A 7175-nucleotide genomic window follows, 5' to 3' on the forward strand; every position below is an offset into this window, starting at 1 on the left:
CCCCCACCTACCGCCACCGCAAACCACCTTCGAAAGTCCCTGTGAGTAGCTTACCATGACCAAGAGGCTCCGATATGGTCGTTTCTGGCCATATTGATGGCCGAAAACGACTATATCAGGCCAGATCTAGCTTGATATGGTCGTTTTCGGCCATGAATATGGCCGGAAACGGCCATATCGAAGCCTCCTGGTGCCTCCCTTTGAATCTCGTTCTTTTTTAGGGACTCCAATGAGTTTTCGACGGCAGTCCGTGGTGGTTAGCCCGCTGTCGGCTGTAATGGCTGGGTGGCAGTGGTGGTAGTGGTTGGGTGACAGTTGTGGTCTGTAAATTGTTTTAAATATAAGGGAATTATTGTCCAAAACTTTAATTAAACAAAGGTAAAATTGAAATAGGATATTAATGTAAATTTCTTTTAAAATAGGGCATTATTGTCCAAAACTTTTATTAATAAGGGATAAAATTGTAATATTAGAATACTTAAGAAAATAGAGATAATCAGATTACCTCCAATATTACTAATAGTAATCACTATTGGTATTTAAAGATTATCGATATCTTATATTACTCGATAAGTAAATATAGTAATCAAGTAATATAAAATCATTTAACCCCAATAATTGCAAATACCTCCTAGCCAAACGCCCACTAAGTGTTTTTCCCGCCCGCAAGATTTAAAAAAACAATTTCCTAATTTCCCATCCATCATTAAAATTCAGTTTTTTTTTTTTTTATTATAAAAGAAAAAAATTCCCTAACCCCCTTTTATCTTTCTTCTCCTACCTCACCGCTCCAGAGGCGTCCATGTCTCCTCCCTTCAACCTCCCCACCTCTCCTACCCCCCACCACAATCGGTTCCTAACCTCACCCAATCTAAACCTAATCTCTCTCCCCCAGCCCTCACAACCCAGTCCCCCACCTAATCACAGCATCGCGGCGGATTTGTTGCTTTAGATCCACCGCGACCTAGGGTGTCCGCCACGATCTGGGCTTGATCGTGGTGGATCGGGTGAGATCACAAAGCAGTCGCATTCTTCTGCCACGATCTGGCCGATTCCGCTTTGTAGTTAATTTTTTTCTTCCCTCCCTCCTTAAATGGCGACCAAGCAGTAGGTGATTTTTCTTTTTTGGTTATTAGGTAAATAAGAAATTGGTGACGATCGATCACATTTGGTTTTATTTATTTGTTTTTCTTAAAACCCAATATTCCTTGTCATCGATCTCACCAGTTTTTTATTCTCCTAACACCCAAATGTCATGGAAAGTTTCTTATGACGACGGTAAAGATGTTGTTGAAGCAAACGCCATTTGTTTTTCACTATCAGTATACCTATATAATTTTGTGTTTCATTTGAGTATTTCTTTTAATTAATTTTTTATTGATATGGTTTGTGTTTTACATGAGTATTTCTTTTAATGGGTTAATTTATGTACAACTCTCAACTGATTTTGTAGTATGTTTGTTGCTAAGTGTGTCTACAATCTAGGGAACTTTATGAGATGGAATCCTGTGCGAATAGGAGAAGGAAGTCCTCTTATAAGGATGAATCATGGTAATTCTTTCCAGCAACTGTTTTAATTGTTTTAGTTGGGCTTGGCCTAAGCTTCTCAAAACTATATGTTATTTGTCTTAGTTTTGCTACCTTTCACTTTTTATTTCAATAATGCTTCTTGGTTGCCTTACCATGAATTATTCTCTGAAGTATCAGAATGGTGGATAACATGTCAGCTTATTCTTCTGTCATTTGTTTTATTTTGGGAGTAATGTCTTAATTTTGTTTTAATTTTGTATGTAACTCAATATTCTTATTTGGTGTTAAAGTTCTGTTTCTTGATTGATCTGTTCTCGCAGCATGCTTAGATTTACAGTGGACTCCTGAAGGTGATTTGCATCAAATAAACAAGAGCAAAAGCCCGCAGTTTCAGTCAACTGAGTAACTATCACTAAAGCTTAACTTAAAGAGAAAAGATACTTGCCACTGTCCCCGACGAGAAGGAGCTTGATCAGGTAATCATAATTGGCGTGAGCTCTAGCTGGCGCAGATTTACTTTGAATAGCTCGAACCATAATCAAACAGTGCCTCCAACCATTAGAATGTGCAATATGAATTGCAAGAAAAACTGCCATTAACTCTGCATAATAGGCAGAGTGAGTGCCTAAACTAACCACGAAACCTCCAAGAAAATCACACGAATGGACTCTTCCCCACAAGCAGATGAACCAGGATTCCTTCTTGATAATCCTTCCGTGTTGACCTTAATCCACGATGGAAAAGGAGGGTGCCCAGATCCTCATTTCTTTCATTAGAAAAATGATCCACTATTAAATCTACAACTAAACCAAGCTCCTGTTATAATTTGTTCTCGTCATTTAGAAGTTACATCAGAATTCAGGGAAAGACTTCATCAATGCTCCTGTTATGTTATTTCTATTACTCTGAAGTAAGCAAGATCAAGTCACAATGTGTAATATCAACAGCTTCGAAAATTCTCCTCTTTCCTCACCTTTCCCACTCCACCTCTTCTCTATCTCCACTTCACCCTCATCACTGCCAAACAACTTCATCCACTACACCAGAAACAAAGTGCAAAACTAAAGTGACAGTCTTTTCATAAATGGCAGTGGCGAATGCTTTTGGAGCTACAACTCTGAGCTTGAAAACCTCTTCTTCTCATTTACCCGTCTCTTCATTTCCCAAATTAAAACCAGAGACTGCATTTTAACAAAATACACCATCCATACATACGAATTTTCATACATAAAATGTATGTGTTATATTTACCTATACAACTGATAATAAAATCTTAAAATACGACATACCAAAATATGGTTAAATAATAAAAAAATATATAAAACTTTACTTATGTTTTCAAGTAAAGTTCAGATCATTAGAAAATTCTGATCAAATAATACATTTGACCATCGAACTTGAATCCAAACTGGTTTACAAACAAATTTGATCAATTTTCAAACCCATGTATTTGCTCAAAACACGTTTATATAAAATAGTCTCCATATATAAGTGTTCATATGAAAACAAAGTAGTTGGAATTAATTTTCCAAGAAGCTGAGGGGTGCTTTGCCGTGTTCTTATAAAGGATTTGACATGAGAAAGTGCACCAGAAATTAACGAGAGCTTTGATTGAAATTGTTTTTATAGTTTAAAAATCATCTGTTGAAAGAAAAATAGGCCCACGGAGAAGGTTGGTGGTGAGGGGGAAAGCTGCTGACGCCAGAAAATGCGGGTGACGACGTTTGCTAACATGCGCCCCCTCCTGCTAAAATGGGTGGTTGTTTTGGTGAAAAGAAGGTTGGAGAGAATGGTGGGGATGTTTAAGAGGCTGGTGGTGAGGTGTTTGTTGTCGTGGCATTCTTCGCAAATTCAAATTGATATTTTTGCTGTTTAGGTACTTTTAGCTTAAAGATTTTGTTGAAGCAAATACTACTTCTATGAGTATACTTACAGCATTATTTGCATTGCAACAGATATTTAAGTCAATTCTGTATTATATTTCACATCCATTCAATACTCATCTGATTGTTGTAATTCTTTAGCTTTAAGTTGGGGGCATTTTATTTTGATTTTGGAGGAGCATGCTGTAAGATTTTAGTTGCTTCAATTTTCAGTTGATATCGTCTCTGTCAGCCTGCTTTGTGTAATTACGATTTTATTGAAACTTAGTTGAGTTGCAAATTTGATAGAACTTCTTTCACGAGATTTTACTTTTATAACTTTTTCTGCTTGCCCATTTGAATACTTAAAACCATTTTCCTATTTGCTTCATCACTGCTTGTTTTGTTTTATCTAGTGATATTTATATTTAGTTTCTTTGTGATTGTTATATCTCTGATTTATCTAGTATATTGGTATTACTTTTACTCTCGTTCAAAGGTGGTCTGATTATTCGTCTGATTATCTTGTTGTGGACATGCATGGCTCTAAAGATCTTCGTACATTTATTCAGGCAATTAACACAATTTTTGGTTATAGGTGACCTATAAGATCAGATTTTGTGAAGTTTAAAGTTTCAGGCAATTAAGACAATTTGTGGTTATGGGTGCCCTGTAAGATCAGATATTGTCAAGCCTAAATTTGATTAATAGCATTTTCTCTTTCTTCTTATTTGTTCATTTTTATTACTAATGTATGATATTCTACTTTGTTTGCTTGTTTGAAGGTTGGTTTGATTGGTTCTGAGGAAATTCTTCGAGCGACTGTAGATGGGTTATATTGATCATTGTTAATTTAGTTTTGAGTCTGTTAATCAAAATTTGTCTCCAGGAGGTGGTATAGACGGTCGCAACAACCAATCCAAGCTGTCAGATGATGCCAATGCTGGGCACAAGCAACTCAGTTTGATCTGCTTCATGAGGACGAGGACTCGTGCATTTGGATGTGGGTTCTTAGTTTTGCAATCTTTGCCTTGATCTGGCCCAGATGATCATTCCATAACAATTACAAAATCGAAAAACAAAACTTAACAATCACACAAAGGGAATCGCTATGATTAAATCCCAGTAATGTTATCCGACCAACATCACATTTGTAACACAGAACTTTTCTCTAATAAACAATACATCGGTGCCAAAGACATGAAATAACACCATTGCATGTTACTAATTTCGGTAACGTTATGCAAGTGATTGATTTACCTATGGCTTTATTTATTTGGATGCAAATCATCTCGGCTTTGATTTCTTTAATCTTTTTAATGATAACTATTTTGTTATTTCTTTAATTTAGCTAATACTCATAGTTAAATAAATAAAAATCAATAAATAAGCAAATTATTAGAAGCTAAGCAAGTGTTCATAAAGATAACATAAGCAGATTGGAGGATGTTAAAGGTACATGGAGAGAGACTGAAGTATGTTCATAAAGATAATTTATCCTAGTGTAATTTTTTTTATTTAAAATGATCATTTTTATTAGAGTGAATGACAATTCCTCACCCAAGGTTTACTGTAACTACATCTTTCCACCTATAAACTTTGAAAAATGCATTTTCCCACCAAGTATGGCACTATCAATCTCATTTTCATCAATGGAATTTGTAGAATAAAGTTACAAAATTCCCTTTATAATTTAACTGAAAAGGTATAGAATAATAAATTCAGTTTTTTTTTTTAAATTAAAAATCAGTTTAGTAAATAAAAGAAATTAAGTTTTTTAAACCCTAGACTCTAAAAGAATCCCAAGTCCCAACCAATCTCCTTCCCAATTCCGCCGCCTCCAAACGCCTCCACCCCAATTTTCTTTCTGTGCCCTAACCTTGGCCATCGACGCCCCAAAATCCTCCACTATAATGACAACTACGTGCGTTTCATTCTCTTCAATCTTATCGTTGCTTGCTTTTTATGAAGTCCCACCGCGAGCTAGTGCTTGCTATTTCACAAATGCTCCATGGATCTCATCGGAAATGTCACGGCCTCCACAAAATCAACCACCACCACCTCCGCTACCGCATAAAACGCCACATCTAAAACCTCCACAACAACAACAGCAGCAATCACTTCTAAAACCCAATATGCCTTGTCATCCATCCTCACCAATTTCTTATTTCCTAACACCCAACTGTCATCGGTCGTCACCAATTTCTTATTCTCCTATGGCCAGCGTTGTCTTTCTCCCAAGGTAAGACAAAGAACGATGCTTTAAGATCTTTGGCTTCAAGATCTTTACGTTTCTACTTTCTTGTTTTACTAAAATTTTTTATTTGATTGTTTGTTGTTTGGAATGGAATGGGTCTATTATTTCTTTGATTGGAACTGTCTGAATGAGTTTTTATGGCGTTTTATGGTGGTGGGATTGCTTTGTTTGGGCTGCCTTTTGTGTTGCTGGAGCCTGGACTCAAAATTTTCATCTGTTTTCTAGTTTATTCACATTGTTTTTTAAATAATTAAAAGATTTAATTTCTAAAAGAAAGTTAAATTTTTTATGAAATAAAGAAATTAAGTTTGAAGCGCAATGCTATTTTTGAAATAAAAGTTTAATAACAAACTTAAAGAGGTGGAGGACTTTATAAAAAAAATACATTGTTTGTGTGATTTCCTGTTTAACTGTTAGTGAGAGTGAATAATAAAAGTTAAAGAGCGAGGAATTGATTGGAGAAAGAGAAACAGGAAAATGGGAAGAGAATTTGTGGAGGCTCTGTTATCCTTGAACTTGAAGTGAATAGACTAAAACATGACTGATGCAGGTGTTAACAGCCTTTAGTATTTGGGAAGTGAGACAAAATTTTCTAGGCCTTCTTCTCTTAATTATTAATCAGATTTAAATTATTTCATTTATATTAATATAGTTTTTTATAATTATCATTAATTGTCTTTGATTTTGTGTTTCAAGTTTGGGTAGAAGGGTAAGTTCACCCCTTTGGTTTTTAAAAGCTTCATTTTGTTCTTGTTTTTAATGATGTGATGATGAGGAGGACGACGACAATAATGATTATACTATATAATATTTTTCTTGATATTAATTTTACGTTAATCCTTGTTTAAAAAATCAAAGGAGGACAAAAATGTCAAATAATGACAATTTTATTTAGTTAGAGAATGGTATTCGAATTGTAAAATGTTAATGCTAATGGTCATCTTGATAGAATATTTGCGAAGTGCATGGGAAGCTGCACGTTTGGAGGATGTTATGTCGACTGGTATTGGTTTCTTCATCTTCAGATTTAGGGACGAGGATGCGGTGCATTCAATCCTAGAGAGAGGGATGTGGATGTTTGGGGGCAAGTCGATTATTTTCCAACAATGGCATGCTCAGTTTTCTTTTGATAAAAGCTGCATTTCCGAGGTTCTGGTATGGGCTCGTTTGTATGGGCTGTCTTATTCGTTATTGTCTCACAAAGGACTTTGCATGGTTTCTTCTATGTTGGGTCGGCCGTTGTTGAGTGATAAGACAACTTCTGAATGGACCCGTTTAGATTATGCTTGGGTATGTGTTGAGATAGATGCAGCCAAGCCTCTCAAGCGCCAATTTGAATTTCAATGCCGGTTATCTACTGAACCCATTCAGCTTACAGTGCAATATGAGTGGACTCCTAAGAGATGCCCCAAGTGTTGTATTTTTGGTCATGTTTGTCACCAACCAGAGGTACTTATTGCACATATGGCTTAGGGTAAGAGTAAGACAGTTATTAGCTTCCAAAAGGCACCGGGGAGTGGTATTGC

At 35.9% G+C, this 7175-nt stretch overlaps 1 long non-coding RNA gene across 1 annotated transcript; it reads left to right on the top strand.

Annotated features, from left to right (window-relative positions):
• Positions 1–792: 792 nt before the first annotated feature.
• On the top strand, positions 793–4576 carry LOC116122004. The gene is made up of 3 exons (XR_004126818.1): positions 793–1278; positions 1470–1551; positions 1851–4576. It is a non-coding gene; the product is annotated as an uncharacterized LOC116122004 (long non-coding RNA).
• Positions 4577–7175: the final 2599 nt, after the last annotated feature.

The sequence above is a fragment of the Pistacia vera genome, unplaced genomic scaffold, assembly GCF_008641045.1.
Source record: "Pistacia vera cultivar Batoury unplaced genomic scaffold, PisVer_v2 Contig102, whole genome shotgun sequence".
NCBI classification, from domain to species: domain Eukaryota; kingdom Viridiplantae; phylum Streptophyta; class Magnoliopsida; order Sapindales; family Anacardiaceae; genus Pistacia; species Pistacia vera.